Below are 17,400 nucleotides of genomic sequence, written 5' to 3' on the forward strand. Positions count from 1 at the left end.
TTATATGGCTTCTCTCCAATATGTGTTCTTTGATGGCTAATAAGACTTCCGGACTCAATGAAGCTCTTTCCACACTCCAAGCATTTATATGGCTTCTCTCCAGTATGGGTTCTTTGATGGCTAATAAGACTTCCACACTCATTGAAGCTCTTTCCACACTCCAAGCATTTATATGGCTTCTCTCCAGTATGGGTTCTTTGATGCCTAGTAAGATGTCCACTCCTACTGAAGCTCATTCCACACTCCAAGCATTTATATGGCTTCTCTCCAGTATGGGTTCTTTGATGCCCAGTAAGATGTCCACTCCTACTGAAGCTCTTTCCACACTCCAAGCATTTATATGGCTTCTCTCCAGTATGGGTTCTTTGATGCCTAGTAAGATGTCAACTCCTACTGAAGCTCATTCCACACTCCAAGCATTTATATGGCTTCTCTCCAGTATGGGTTCTTTGATGCCTAGTAAGATGTCCACTCCTACTGAAGCTCATTCCACACTCCAAGCATTTATATGGCTTCTCTCCAGTATGGGTTCTTTGATGCCAATTAAGATGTCCACTCCTACTGAAGCTCTTTCCACACTCCAAGCATTTATACGGCTTCTCTCCAGTATGGGTTCTTTGATGCCTAGTAAGATGTCCACTCCTACTGAAGCTCATTCCACACTCCAAGTATTTATATGGCTTCTCTCCAGTATGGGTTCTTTGATGCCTAGTAAGATGTCCACTCCTACTGAAGCTCATTCCACACTCCAAGCATTTATATGGCTTCTCTCCAGTATGGGTTCTTTGATGGCTAATAAGACTTCTGCACTCAATGAAGCTCTTTCCACACTCCAAGCATTTATATGGCTTCTCTCCAGTATGGTTTCTTTCATGCCTAGTAAGATGTCCTCTCCTACTGAAGCTCATTCCACACTCGAAGCATTTATATGGCTTCTCTCCAGTATGGGTTCTTTGATGGCTAATAAGACTTCCGCACTCAATGAAGCTCTTTCCACACTCCAAACATTTATATGGCTTCTCTCCAGTATGGGTTCTTTGATGCCCACTAAGATGTCCACTCCTACTGAAGCTCATTCCACACTCCAAGCATTTATATGGCTTCTCTCCAGTATGGGTTCTTTGATGCCCAGTAAGATGTCCACTCCTACTGAAGCTCTTTCCACACTCCAAGCATTTATATGGCTTCTCTCCAGTATGGGTTCTTTGATGCCTAGTAAGATGTCAACTCCTACTGAAGCTCATTCCACACTCCAAGCATTTATATGGCTTCTCTCCAGTATGGGTTCTTTGATGCCTAGTAAGATGTCCACTCCTACTGAAGCTCATTCCACACTCCAAGCATTTATATGGCTTCTCTCCAGTATGGGTTCTTTGATGCCTATTAAGATGTCCACTCCTACTGAAGCTCTTTCCACACTCCAAGCATTTATACGGCTTCTCTCCAGTATGGGTTCTTTGATGCCTAGTAAGATGTCCACTCCTACTGAAGCTCATTCCACACTCCAAGCATTTATATGGCTTCTCTCCAGTATGGGTTCTTTGATGCCTAGTAAGATGTCCACTCCTACTGAAGCTCATTCCACACTCCAAGCATTTATATGGCTTCTCTCCAGTATGGGTTCTTTGATGGCTAATAAGACTTCTGCACTCAATGAAGCTCTTTCCACACTCCAAGCATTTATATGGCTTCTCTCCAGTATGGTTTCTTTCATGCCTAGTAAGATGTCCACTCCTACTGAAGCTCATTCCACACTCGAAGCATTTATATGGCTTCTCTCCAGTATGGGTTCTTTGATGGCTAATAAGACTTCCGCACTCAATGAAGCTCTTTCCACAATCCAAACATTTATATGGCTTCTCTCCAGTATGGGTTCTTTGATGCCCACTAAGATGTCCACTCCTACTGAAGCTCATTCCACACTCCAAGCATTTATATGGCTTCTCTCCAGTATGGGTTCTTTGATGCCCAGTAAGATGTCCACTCCTACTGAAGCTCTTTCCACACTCCAAGCATTTATATGGCTTCTCTCCAGTATGGGTTCTTTGATGCCTAGTAAGATGTCAACTCCTACTGAAGCTCATTCCACACTCCAAGCATTTATATGGCTTCTCTCCAGTATGGGTTCTTTGATGCCTAGTAAGATGTCCACTCCTACTGAAGCTCATTCCACACTCCAAGCATTTATATGGCTTCTCTCCAGTATGGGTTCTTTGATGCCTATTAAGATGTCCACTCCTACTGAAGCTCTTTCCACACTCCAAGCATTTATACGGCTTCTCTCCAGTATGGGTTCTTTGATGCCTAGTAAGATGTCCACTCCTACTGAAGCTCATTCCACACTCCAAGCATTTATATGGCTTCTCTCCAGTATGGGTTCTTTGATGCCTAGTAAGATGTCCACTCCTACTGAAGCTCATTCCACACTCCAAGCATTTATATGGCTTCTCTACAGTATGGGTTCTTTGATGGCTAATAAGACTTCTGCACTCAATGAAGCTCTTTCCACACTCCAAGCATTTATATGGCTTCTCTCCAGTATGGTTTCTTTCATGCCTAGTAAGATGTCCACTCCTACTGAAGCTCATTCCACACTCCAAGCATTTATATGGCTTCTCTCCAGTATGGGTTCTTTGATGGCTAATAAGACTTCCGCACTCAATGAAGCTCTTTCCACACTCCAAGCATTTATATGGCTTCTCTCCAGTATGGGTTCTTTGATGCCTAGTAAGATTTCCACTCCTACTGAAGCTCATTCCACACTCCAAGCATTTATATGGCTTCTCTCCAGTATGGGTTCTTTGATGCCTAGTAAGATGTCCACTCCTACTGAAGCTCATTCCACACTCCAAGCATTTATATGGCTTCTCTCCAGTATGGGTTCTTTGATGGCTAATAAGACTTCCGCTCTGACTGAAGCTCATTCCACACTCCAAGCATTTATATGGCTTCTCTCCAGTATGGGTTCTTTGATGCCTATTAAGATGTCCACTCCTACTGAAGCTCTTTCCACACTACAAGCATTTATACGGCTTCTCTCCAGTATGGGTTCTTTGATGCCTAGTAAGATGTCCACTCCTACTGAAGCTCATTCCACACTCCAAGCATTTATATGGCTTCTCTCCAGTATGGGTTCTTTGATGCCTAGTAAGATGTCCACTCCTACTGAAGCTCATTCCACACTCCAAGCATTTATATGGCTTCTCTCCAGTATGGGTTCTTTGATGGCTAATAAGACTTCTGCACTCAATGAAGCTCTTTCCACACTCCAAGCATTTATATGGCTTCTCTCCAGTATGGGTTCTTTGATGCCCAGTAAGATGTCCACTCCTACTGAAGCTCATTCCACACTCCAAGCATTTATATGGCTTCTCTCCAGTATGGGTTCTTTGATGCCCAGTAAGATGTCCACTCCTACTGAAGCTCTTTCCACACTCCAAGCATTTATATGGCTTCTCTCCAGTATGGGTTCTTTGATGCCTAGTAAGATGTCAACTCCTACTGAAGCTCATTCCACACTCCAAGCACTTATATGGCTTCTCTCCAGTATGGGTTCTTTGATGCCTAGTAAGATGTCCACTCCTACTGAAGCTCATTCCACACTTCAAGCATTTATATGGCTTCTCTCCAGTATGGGTTCTTTGATGCCTATTAAGATGTCCACTCCTACTGAAGCTCTTTCCACACTCCAAGCATTTATACGGCTTCTCTCCAGTATGGGTTCTTTGATGCCTAGTAAGATGTCCACTCCTACTGAAGCTCATTCCACACTCCAAGCATATATATGGCTTCTCTCCAGTATGGGTTCTTTGATGCCTAGTAAGATGTCCACTCCTACTGAAGCTCATTCCACACTCCAAGCATTTATATGGCTTCTCTCCAGTATGGGTTCTTTGATGGCTAATAAGACTTCTGCACTCAATGAAGCTCTTTCCACACTCCAAGCATTTATATGGCTTCTCTCCAGTATGGTTTCTTTCATGCCTAGTAAGATGTCCACTCCTACTGAAGCTCATTCCACACTCCAAGCATTTATATGGCTTCTCTCCAGTATGGGTTCTTTGATGGCTAATAAGACTTCCGCACTCAATGAAGCTCTTTCCACACTCCAAGCATTTATATGGCTTCTCTCCAGTATTGGTTCTTTGATGCCTAGTAAGATTTCCACTCCTACTGAAGCTCATTCCACACTCCAAGCATTTATATGGCTTCTCTCCAGTATGGGTTCTTTGATGCCTAGTAAGATGTCCACTCCTACTGAAGCTCATTCCACACTCCAAGCATTTATATGGCTTCTCTCCAGTATGGGTTCTTTGATGGCTAATAAGACTTCCGCACTCAATGAAGCTCTTTCCACACTCCAAGCATTTATATGGCTTCTCTCCAGTATGGGTTCTTTGATGCCTAGTAAGATGTCCACTCCTACTGAAGCTCATTCAACACTCCAAGCATTTATATGGCTTCTCTCCAGTATGGGTTCTTTGATGCCTATTAAGATGTCCACTCCTACTGAAGCTCTTTCCACACTCCAAGCATTTATACGGCTTCTCTCCAGTATGGGTTCTTTGATGCCTAGTAAGATGTCCACTCCTACTGAAGCTCATTCCACACTCCAAGCATTTATATGGCTTCTCTCCAGTATGGGTTCTTTGATGCCTAGTAAGATGTCCACTCCTACTGAAGCTCATTCCACACTCCAAGCATTTATATGGCTTCTCTCCAGTATGGGTTCTTTGATGGCTAATAAGACTTCTGCACTCAATGAAGCTCTTTCCACACTCCAAGCATTTATATGGCTTCTCTCCAGTATGGGTTCTTTGATGCCCAGTAAGATGTCCACTCCTACTGAAGCTCATTCCACACTCCAAGCATTTATATGGCTTCTCTCCAGTATGGGTTCTTTGATGCCCAGGAAGATGTCCACTCCTACTGAAGCTCTTTCCACACTCCAAGCATTTATATGGCTTCTCTCCAGTATGGGTTCTTTGATGCCTAGTAAGATGTCAACTCCTACTGAAGCTCATTCCACACTCCAAGCACTTATATGGCTTCTCTCCAGTATGGGTTCTTTGATGCCTAGTAAGATGTCCACTCCTACTGAAGCTCATTCCACACTCCAAGCATTTATATGGCTTCTCTCCAGTATGGGTTCTTTGATGCCTAATAAGACTTCCGCACTCAATGAAGCTCTTTCCACACTCCAAGCATTTATATGGCTTCTCTCCAATATGTGTTCTTTGATGGCTAATAAGACTTCCGGACTCAATGAAGCTCTTTCCACACTCCAAGCATTTATATGGCTTCTCTCCAGTATGGGTTCTTTGATGGCTAATAAGACTTCCACACTCAATGAAGCTCTTTCCACACTCCAAGCATTTATATGGCTTCTCTCCAGTATGGGTTCTTTGATGCCTAGTAAGATGTCCACTCCTACTGAAGCTCATTCCACACTCCAAGCATTTATATGGCTTCTCTCCAGTATGGGTTCTTTGATGCCTAGTAAGATGTCCACTCCTACTGAAGCTCTTTCCACACTCCAAGCATTTATATGGCTTCTCTCCAGTATGGGTTCTTTGATGCCTAGTAAGATGTCAACTCCTACTGAAGCTCATTCCACACTCCAAGCATTTATATGTCTTCTCTCCAGTATGGGTTCTTTGATGCCTAGTAAGATGTCCACTCCTACTGAAGCTCATTCCACACTCCAAGCATTTATATGGCTTCTCTCCAGTATGGGTTCTTTGATGCCAATTAAGATGTCCACTCCTACTGAAGCTCTTTCCACACTCCAAGCATTTATACGGCTTCTCTCCAGTATGGGTTCTTTGATGCCTAGTAAGATGTCCACTCCTACTGAAGCTCATTCCACACTCCAAGCATTTATATGGCTTCTCTCCAGTATGGGTTCTTTGATGCCTAGTAAGATGTCCACTCCTACTGAAGCTCATTCCACACTCCAAGCATTTATATGGCTTCTCTCCAGTATGGGTTCTTTGATGGCTAATAAGACTTCTGCACTCAATGAAGCTCTTTCCACACTCCAAGCATTTATATGGCTTCTCTCCAGTATGGTTTCTTTCATGCCTAGTAAGATGTCCACTCCTACTGAAGCTCATTCCACACTCCAAGCATTTATATGGCTTCTCTCCAGTATGGGTTCTTTGATGGCTAATAAGACTTCCGCACTCAATGAAGCTCTTTCCACACTCCAAACATTTATATGGCTTCTCTCCAGTATGGGTTCTTTGATGCCCACTAAGATGTCCACTCCTACTGAAGCTCATTCCACACTCCAAGCATTTATATGGCTTCTCTCCAGTATGGGTTCTTTGATGCCCAGTAAGATGTCCACTCCTACTGAAGCTCTTTCCACACTCCAAGCATTTATATGGCTTCTCTCCAGTATGGGTTCTTTGATGCCTAGTAAGATGTCAACTCCTACTGAAGCTCATTCCACACTCCAAGCACTTATATGGCTTCTCTCCAGTATGGGTTCTTTGATGCCTAGTAAGATGTCCACTCCTACTGAAGCTCATTCCACACTTCAAGCATTTATATGGCTTCTCTCCAGTATGGGTTCTTTGATGCCTATTAAGATGTCCACTCCTACTGAAGCTCTTTCCACACTCCAAGCATTTATACGGCTTCTCTCCAGTATGGGTTCTTTGATGCCTAGTAAGATGTCCACTCCTACTGAAGCTCATTCCACACTCCAAGCATTTATATGGCTTCTCTCCAGTATGGGTTCTTTGATGCCTAGTAAGATGTCCACTCCTACTGAAGCTCATTCCACACTCCAAGCATTTATATGGCTTCTCTCCAGTATGGGTTCTTTGATGGCTAATAAGACTTCTGCACTCAATGAAGCTCTTTCCACACTCCAAGCATTTATATGGCTTCTCTCCAGTATGGTTTCTTTCATGCCTAGTAAGATGTCCACTCCTACTGAAGCTCATTCCACACTCCAAGCATTTATATGGCTTCTATCCAGTATGGGTTCTTTGATGGCTAATAAGACTTCCGCACTCAATGAAGCTCTTTCCACACTCCAAGCATTTATATGGCTTCTCTCCAGTATGGGTTCTTTGATGCCTAGTAAGATTTCCACTCCTACTGAAGCTCATTCCACACTCCAAGCATTTATATGGCTTCTCTCCAGTATGGGTTCTTTGATGCCTAGTAAGATGTCCACTCCTACTGAAGCTCATTCCACACTCCAAGCATTTATATGGCTTCTCTCCAGTATGGGTTCTTTGATGGCTAATAAGACTTCCGCACTCAATGAAGCTCTTTCCACACTCCAAGCATTTATATGGCTTCTCTCCAGTATGGGTTCTTTGATGCCTAGTAAGATGTCCACTCCTACTGAAGCTCATTCCACACTCCAAGCATTTATATGGCTTCTCTCCAGTATGGGTTCTTTGATGGCTAATAAGACTTCCGCACTCAATGAAGCTCTTTCCACACTCCAAGCATTTATATGGCTTCTCTCCAGTATGGGTTCTTTGATGCCCAGTAAGATGTCCACTCCTACTGAAGCTCATTCCACACTCCAAGCATTTATATGGCTTCTCTCCAGTATGGGTTCTTTGATGCCCAGTAAGATGTCCACTCCTACTGAAGCTCTTTCCACACTCCAAGCATTTATATGGCTTCTCTCCAGTATGGGTTCTTTGATGCCTAGTAAGATGTCAACTCCTACTGAAGCTCATTCCACACTCCAAGCATTTATATGGCTTCTCTCCAGTATGGGTTCTTTGATGCCTAGTAAGATGTCCACTCCTACTGAAGCTCATTCCACACTTCAAGCATTTATATGGCTTCTCTCCAGTATGGGTTCTTTGATGCCTATTAAGATGTCCACTCCTACTGAAGCTCTTTCCACACTCCAAGCATTTATACGGCTTCTCTCCAGTATGGGTTCTTTGATGCCTAGTAAGATGTCCACTCCTACTGAAGCTCATTCCACACTCCAAGCATTTATATGGCTTCTCTCCAGTATGGGTTCTTTGATGCCTAGTAAGATGTCCACTCCTACTGAAGCTCATTCCACACTCCAAGCATTTATATGGCTTCTCTCCAGTATGGGTTCTTTGATGGCTAATAAGACTTCCGCACTCAATGAAGCTCTTTCCACACTCCAAGCATTTATATGGCTTCTCTCCAGTATGGGTTCTTTGATGCCTAGTAAGATGTCCACTCCTACTGAAGCTCATTCCACACTCCAAGCATTTATATGGCTTCTCTCCAGTATGGGTTCTTTGATGGCTAATAAGACTTCCGCACTCAATGAAGCTCTTTCCACACTCCAAGCATTTATATGGCTTCTCTCCAGTATGGGTTCTTTGATGCCTAGTAAGATTTCCACTCCTACTGAAGCTCATTCCACACTCCAAGCATTTATATGGCTTCTCTCCAGTATGGGTTCTTTGATGCCTATTAAGATGTCCACTCCTACTGAAGCTCATTCCACACTCCAAGCATTTATATGGCTTCTCTCCAGTATGGGTTCTTTGATGCCTAGTAAGATGTCCACTCCTACTGAAGCTCATTCCACACTCCAAGCATTTTTATGGCTTCTCTCCAGTATGGGTTCTTTGATGCCTAGTAAGATGTCCACTCCTACTGAAGCTCATTCCACACTCCAAGCATTTATATGGCTTCTCTCCAGTATGGGTTCTTTGATGCCTAGTAAGATGTCCACTCCTACTGAAGCTCATTCCACACTCCAAGCATTTATATGGCTTCTCTCCAGTATGGGTTCTTTGATGCCTAGTAAGATGTCCACTCCTACTGAAGCTCATTCCACACTCCAAGCATTTATATGGCTTCTCTCCAGTATGGGTTCTTTGATGCCTAGTAAGATGTCCACACCTACTGAAGCTCATTCCACACTCCAAGCATTTATATGGCTTCTCTCCAGTATGGGTTCTTTGATGGCTAATAAGACTTCCGCACTCAATGAAGCTCTTTCCACACTCCAAGCATTTATATGGCTTCTCTCCAGTATGGGTTCTTTGATGCCTAGTAGGATGTCCACTCCTACTGAAGCTCATTCCACACTCCAAGCATTTATATGGCTTCTCTCCAGTATGGGTTCTTTGATGGCTAATAAGACTTCCGCACTCAATGAAGCTCATTCCACACTCCAAGCATTTATATGGCTTCTCTCCAGTATGGGTTCTTTGATGCCCAGTAAGATGTGCACTCCTACTGAAGCTCATTCCACACTCCAAGCATTTATATGGCTTCTCTCCAGTATGGGTTCTTTGATGCCTAGTAAGATGTCCACTCCTACTGAAGCTCATTCCACACTTCAAGCATTTATATGGCTTCTCTCCAGTATGGGTTCTTTGATGGCTAATAAGATTTCAACTCCTACTGAAGCTCATTCCACACTCCAAGCATTTATATGGCTTCTCTCCAGTATGGGTTCTTTGATGCCTAGTAAGATGTCCACTCCTACTGAAGCTCATTCCACACTCCAAGCATTTATATGGCTTCTCTCCAGTATGGGTTCTTTGATGCCTAGTAAGATGTCCACTCCTACTGAAGCTCATTCCACACTCCAAGCATTTATATGGCTTCTCTCCAGTATGGGTTCTTTGATGCCTAGTAAGATGTCCACTCCTACTGAAGCTCATTCCACACTGCAAGCATTTATATGGCTTCTCTCCAGTATGGGTTCTTTGATGCCTAGTAAGATGTCCACTCCTACTGAAGCTCATTCCACACTCCAAGCATTTATATGGCTTCTCTCCAGTATGGGTTCTTTGATGCCTAGTAAGATGTCCACTCCTACTGAAGCTCATTCCACACTCCAAGCATTTATATGGCATCTCTCCAGTATGGGTTCTTTGATGGCTAATAAGACTTCAGCACTCAATGAAGCTCTTTCCACACTCCAAGCATTTATATGGCTTCTCTCCAGTATGGGTTCTTTGATGCCTAGTAGGATGTCCACTCCTACTGAAGCTCATTCCACACTCCAAGCATTTATATGGCTTCTCTCCAGTATGGGTTCTTTGATGCCTAGTAAGATGTCCACTCCTACTGAAGCTCATTCCACACTCCAAGCATTTATATGGCTTCTCTCCAGTATGGGTTCTTTGATGCCTAGTAAGATGTCCACACCTACTGAAGCTCATTCCACACTCCAAGCATTTATATGGCTTCTCTCCAGTATGGGTTCTTTGATGGTTAATAAGACTTCCGCACTCAATGAAGCTCTTTCCACACTCCAAGCATTTATATGGCTTCTCTCCAGTATGGGTTCTTTGATGCCTAGTAGGATGTCCACTCCTACTGAAGCTCATTCCACACTCCAAGCATTTATATGGCTTCTCTCCAGTATGGGTTCTTTGATGGCTAATAAGACTTCCGCACTCAATGAAGCTCATTCCACACTCCAAGCATTTATATGGCTTCTCTCCAGTATGGGTTCTTTGATGCCCAGTAAGATGTCCACTCCTACTGAAGCTCTTTCCACACTCCAAGCATTTATATGGCTTCTCTCCAGTATGGGTTCTTTGATGCCTAGTAAGATGTCAACTCCTACTGAAGCTCATTCCACACTCCAAGCATTTATATGGCTTCTCTCCAGTATGGGTTCTTTGATGCCTAGTAAGATGTCCACTCCTACTGAAGCTCATTCCACACTTCAAGCATTTATATGGCTTCTCTCCAGTATGGGTTCTTTGATGCCTATTTAGATGTCCACTCCTACTGAAGCTCTTTCCACACTCCAAGCATTTATACGGCTTCTCTCCAGTATGGGTTCTTTGATGCCTAGTAAGATGTCCACTCCTACTGAAGCTCATTCCACACTCCAAGCATTTATATGGCTTCTCTCCAGTATGGGTTCTTTGATGCCTAGTAAGATGTCCACTCCTACTGAAGCTCATTCCACACTCCAAGCATTTATATGGCTTCTCTCCAGTATGGGTTCTTTGATGGCTAATAAGACTTCCGCACTCAATGAAGCTCTTTCCACACTCCAAGCATTTATATGGCTTCTCTCCAGTATGGGTTCTTTGATGCCTAGTAAGATGTCCACTCCTACTGAAGCTCATTCCACACTCCAAGCATTTATATGGCTTCTCTCCAGTATCGGTTCTTTGATGCCTAGTAAGATGTCCACTCCTACTGAAGCTCATTCCACACTTCAAGCATTTATATAGCTTCTCTCCAGTATGGGTTCTTTGATGCCTAGTAAGATTTCCACTCCTACTGAAGCTCATTCCACACTCCAAGCATTTATATGGCTTCTCTCCAGTATGGGTTCTTTGATGCCTAGTAAGATGTCCACTCCTACTGAAGCTCATTCCACACTCCAAGCATTTATATGGCTTCTCTCCAGTATGGGTTCTTTGATGCCTAGTAAGATGTCCACTCCTACTGAAGCTCATTCCACACTCCAAGCATTTATATGGCTTCTCTCCAGTATGGGTTCTTTGATGCCTAGTAAGATGTCCACTCCTACTGAAGCTCATTCCACACTCCAAGCATTTATATGGCTTCTCTCCAGTATGGGTTCTTTGATGCCTAGTAAGATGTCCACTCCTACTGAAGCTCATTCCACACTCCAAGCATTTATATGGCTTCTCTCCAGTATGGGTTCTTTGATGCCTAGTAAGATGTCCACTCCTACTGAAGCTCATTCCACACTCCAAGCATTTATATGGCTTCTCTCCAGTATGGGTTCTTTGATGGCTAATAAGACTTCAGCACTCAATGAAGCTCTTTCCACACTCCAAGCATTTATATGGCTTCTCTCCAGTATGGGTTCTTTGATGCCTAGTAGGATGTCCACTCCTACTGAAGCTCATTCCACACTCCAAGCATTTATATGGCTTCTCTCCAGTATGGGTTCTTTGATGCCTAGTAAGATGTCCACTCCTACTGAAGCTCATTCCACACTCCAAGCATTTATATGGCTTCTCTCCAGTATGGGTTCTTTGATGCCTAGTAAGATGTCCACACCTACTGAAGCTCATTCCACACTCCAAGCATTTATATGGCTTCTCTCCAGTATGGGTTCTTTGATGGCTAATAAGACTTCCGCACTCAATGAAGCTCTTTCCACACTCCAAGCATTTATATGGCTTCTCTCCAGTATGGGTTCTTTGATGCCTAGTAGGATGTCCACTCCTACTGAAGCTCATTCCACACTCCAAGCATTTATATGGCTTCTCTCCAGTATGGGTTCTTTGATGGCTAATAAGACTTCCGCACTCAATGAAGCTCATTCCACACTCCAAGCATTTATATGGCTTCTCTCCAGTATGGGTTCTTTGATGGCTAATAAGACTTCCGCACTCAATGAAGCTCTTTCCACACTCCAAGCATTTATATGGCTTCTCTCCAGTATGGGTTCTTTGGTGCCTATTAAGATGTCCACTCCTACTGAAGCTCATTCCACACTCCAAGCATTTATATGGCTTCTCTCCAGTATGGGTTCTTTGATGCCTAGTAAGATGTCCACTCCTCCTGAAGCTCATTGCACACTCCAAGCATTTATATGGCTTCTCTCTAGTATGGGTTCTTTGATGCCTAGTAAGATGTCCACTTCAACTGAAGCTCATTCTACACTCCAAGCATTTATATGCCTTCTCTCCAGTATGGGTTCTTTGATGCCTAGTAAGATGTCCACTCCTACTGAAGCTCATTCCACACTCCAAGCATTTATATGGCTTCTGTCCAGTATGGGTTCTTTGATGGCTAATAAGACTTCCGCACTCAATGAAGCTCTTACCACACTCCAAGCATTTATATGGCTTCTCTCCAGTATGGGTTCTTTGATGCCCAGTAAGATGTCCACTCCTACTGAAGCTCTTTCCACACTCCAAGCATTTATATGGCTTCTCTCCAGTATGGGTTCTTTGATGCCTAGTAAGATGTCCACTCCTACTGAAGCTCATTCCACACTCCAAGCATTTATATGGCTTCTCTCCAGTATGGGTTCTTTGATGGCTAATAAGACTTCCGCACTCAATGAAGCTCTTTCCACACTCCAAGCATTTATATGGCTTCTCTCCAGTATGGGTTCTTTGATGCCTAGTAAGATGTCCACTCCTACTGAAGCTCATTCCACACTCCAAGCATTTATATGGCTTCTCTCCAGTATGGGTTCTTTGATGCCTAGTAAGATGTCCACTCCTACTGAAGCTCATTCCACACTTCAAGCATTTATATGGCTTCTCTCCAGTATGGGTTCTTTGATGCCTAGTAAGATTTCCACTCCTACTGAAGCTCATTCCACACTCCAAGCATTTATATGGCTTCTCTCCAGTATGGGTTCTTTGATGCCTAGTAAGATGTCCACTCCTACTGAAGCTCATTCCACACTCCAAGCATTTATATGGCTTCTCTCCAGTATGGGTTCTTTGATGCCTAGTAAGATGTCCACTCCTACTGAAGCTCATTCCACACTCCAAGCATTTATATGGCTTCTCTCCAGTATGGGTTCTTTGATGCCTAGTAAGATGTCCACTCCTACTGAAGCTCATTCCACACTCCAAGCATTTATATGGCTTCTCTAAAGTATGGGTTCTTTGATGCCTAGTAAGATGTCCACTCCTACTGAAGCTCATTCCACACTCCAAGCATTTATATGGCTTCTCTCCAGTATGGGTTCTTTGATGCCTAGTAAGATGTCCACTCCTACTGAAGCTCATTCCACACTCCAAGCATTTATATGGCTTCTCTCCAGTATGGGTTCTTTGATGGCTAATAAGACTTCAGCACTCAATGAAGCTCTTTCCACACTCCAAGCATTTATATGGCTTCTCTCCAGTATGGGTTCTTTGATGCCTAGTAGGATGTCCACTCCTACTGAAGCTCATTCCACACTCCAAGCATTTATATGGCTTCTCTCCAGTATGGGTTCTTTGATGCCTAGTAAGATGTCCACTCCTACTGAAGATCATTCCACACTCCAAGCATTTATATGGCTTCTCTCCAGTATGGGTTCTTTGATGCCTAGTAAGATGTCCACACCTACTGAAGCTCATTCCACACTCCAAGCATTTATATGGCTTCTCTCCAGTATGGGTTCTTTGATGGCTAATAAGACTTCCGCACTCAATGAAGCTCTTTCCACACTCCAAGCATTTATATGGCTTCTCTCCAGTATGGGTTCTTTGGTGCCTATTAAGATGTCCACTCCTACTGAAGCTCATTCCACACTACAAGCATTTATATGGCTTCTCTCCAGTATGGGTTCTTTGATGCCTAGTAAGTTGTCCACTCCTCCTGAAGCTCATTCCACACTCCAAGCATTTATATGGCTTCTCTCTAGTATGGGTTCTTTGATGCCTAGTAAGATGTCCACTTCAACTGAAGCTCATTCTACACTCCAAGCATTTATATGCCTTCTCTCCAGTATGGGTTCTTTGATGCCTAGTAAGATGTCCACTCCTACTGAAGCTCATTCCACACTCCAAGCATTTATATGGCTTCTCTCCAGTATGGGTTCTTTGATGGCTAATAAGACTTCCGCACTCAATGAAGCTCTTACCACACTCCAAGCATTTATATGGCTTCTCTCCAGTATGGGTTCTTTGATGCCCAGTAAGATGTCCACTCCTACTGAAGCTCTTTCCACACTCCAAGCATTTATATGGCTTCTCTCCAGTATGGGTTCTTTGATGCCTAGTAAGATGTCCACTCCTACTGAAGCTCATTCCACACTCCAAGCATTTATATGGCTTCTCTCCAGTATGGGTTCTTTGATGGCTAATAAGACTTCCGCACTCAATGAAGCTCTTTCCACACTCCAAGCATTTATATGGCTTCTCTCCAGTATGGGTTCTTTGATGCCCAGGAAGATGTCCACTCCTACTGAAGCTCATTCCACACTCCAAGCATTTATATGGCTTCTCTCCAGTATGGGTTCTTTGATGCCCAGTAAGATGTCCACTCCTACTGAAGCTCATTCCACACTCCAAGCATTTATAGGGCTTCTCTCCAGTATGGGTTCTTTGATGGCTAATAAGACTTCCGCACTCAATGAAGCTCTTTCCACACTCCAAGCATTTATATGGCTTCTCTCCAGTATGGGTTCTTTGATGCCTAGTAAGATGTCCACTCCTACTGAAGCTCATTCCACACTCCAAGCATTTATATAGCTTCTCTCCAGTATGGGTTCTTTGATGGCTAATAAGACTTCCGCACTCAATGAAGCTCATTCCACACTCCAAGCATTTATATGGCTTCTCTCCAGTATGGGTTCTTTGATGCCCAGTAAGATGTCCCCTCCTACTGAAGCTCATTCCACACTCCAAGCATTTATATGGCTTCTCTCCAGTATGGGTTCTTTGATGCCTAGTAAGATGTCCACTCCTACTGAAGCTCATTCCACACTCCAAGCATTTATATGGCTTCTCTCCAGTATGGGTTCTTTGATGGCTAATAAGACTTCCGCACTCAATGAAGCTCTTTCCACACTCCAAGCATTTATATGGCTTCTCTCCAGTATGGGTTCTTTGATGCCCAGTAAGATGTCCACTCCTACTGAAGCTCATTCCACACTCCAAGCATTTATATGGCTTCTCTCCAGTATGGGTTCTTTGATGCCTAGTAAGATGTCCACTCCTACTGAAGCTCATTCCACACTCCAAGCATTTATATGGCTTCTCTCCAGTATGGGTTCTTTGATGGCTAATAAGACTTCCGCACTCAATGAAGCTCTTTCCACACTCCAAGCATTTATATGTCTTCTCTCCAGTATGGGTTCTTTGATGGTAATAAGACTTCCGCACTCAATGAAGCTCTTTCCACACTCCAAGCATTTATATGGCTTATCTCCAGTATGGGTTCTTTGATGCCCAGTAAGATGTCCACTCCTCCTGAAGCTCTTTCCACACTCCAAGCATTTATATGGCTTCTCTCCAGTATGGGTTCTTTGATGCCTAGTAAGATGTCCACTCCTACCGAAGCTCATTCCACACTCCAAGCATTTATATGGCTTCTCTCCAGTATGGGTTCTTTGATGCCTAGTAAGATGTCCACTCCTACTGAAGCACATTCCACACTCCAAGCATTTATATGGCTTCTCTCAGGTATGGGTTCTTTGATGGCTAATAAGACTTCCGCACTCAATGAAGCTCTTTCCACACTCCAAGCATTTATATGGCTTCTTTCCAGTATGGGTTTTTTGATGCCTAGTAAGATGTCCACTCCTACTGAAGCTCATTACACACTCCAAGCATTTATATGGCTTCTCTCCAGTATGGGTTCTTTGATGGCTAATAAGACTTCCGCACACAATGAAGCTCTTTCCACACTCCAAGCATTTATATGGCTTCTCTCCAGTATGGGTTCTTTGATGCCTAGTAAGATGTCCAAACCTACTGAAGCTCTTTCCACACTCCAAGCATTTATATGGCTTCTCTCCAGTATGGGTTCTTTGATGCCTAGTAAGATGTCAACTCCTACTGAAGCTCATTCCACACTCCAAGCATTTATATGGCTTCTCTCCAGTATGGGTCCTTTGATGCCTAGTAAGATGTCCACTCCTACTGAAGCTCATTCCACACTCCAAGCATTTATATGGCTTCTCTCCAATATGGGTTCTTTGATGCCTAGTAAGATGTCCACTCCTACTGCAGCTCATTCCACACTCCAAGCATTTATATGGCTTCTCTCCAGTATGGGTTCTTTGATGCCTAGTAAGATGTCCACTCCTACTGAAGCTCATTCCACACTCCAAGAATTTATATGGCTTCTCTCCAGTATGGGTTCTTTGATGCCTAGTAAGATGTCCACTCCTACTGAAGCTCATTCCACACTCCAAGCATTTATATGGCTTCTCTCCAGTATGGGTTCTTTGATGGCTAATAAGACTTCCGCACTCAATGAAGCTCTTTCCACACTCCAAGCATTTATATGGCTTCTCTCCAGTATGGGTTGTTTGATGGATAATAAGACTTCCGCACTCAATGAAGCTCATTCCACACTCCAAGCATTTATATGGCTTCTCTCCAGTATGGGTTTTTTGATGGCTAATAAGACTTCCGCACTCAATGAAGCTCATTCCACACTCCAAGCATTCATATGGCTTCTCTCCAGTATGGGTTCTTTGATGCCTAGTAAGATGTCCACTCCTACCGAAGCTCATTCCACACTCCAAGCATTTATATGGCTTCTCTCCAGTATGGGTTCTTTGATGGCTAATAAGATGTCCACTCCTACTGAAGCTCATTCCACACTCTAAGCATTTATATGGCTTCTCTCCAGTATGGGTTCTTTGATGGCTAATAAGACTTCCGCACTCAATGAAGCTCATTCCACACTCCAAGCATTTATATGGCTTCTCTCCAGTATGGGTTCTTTGATGCCTAGTAAGATGTCCACTCCTACTGAAGCTCATTCCACACTCCAAGCATTTATATGGCTTCT

Source organism: Hemicordylus capensis, chromosome 12 (genome assembly GCF_027244095.1).
Source record: "Hemicordylus capensis ecotype Gifberg chromosome 12, rHemCap1.1.pri, whole genome shotgun sequence".
NCBI classification, from domain to species: Eukaryota; Metazoa; Chordata; class Lepidosauria; order Squamata; family Cordylidae; genus Hemicordylus; species Hemicordylus capensis.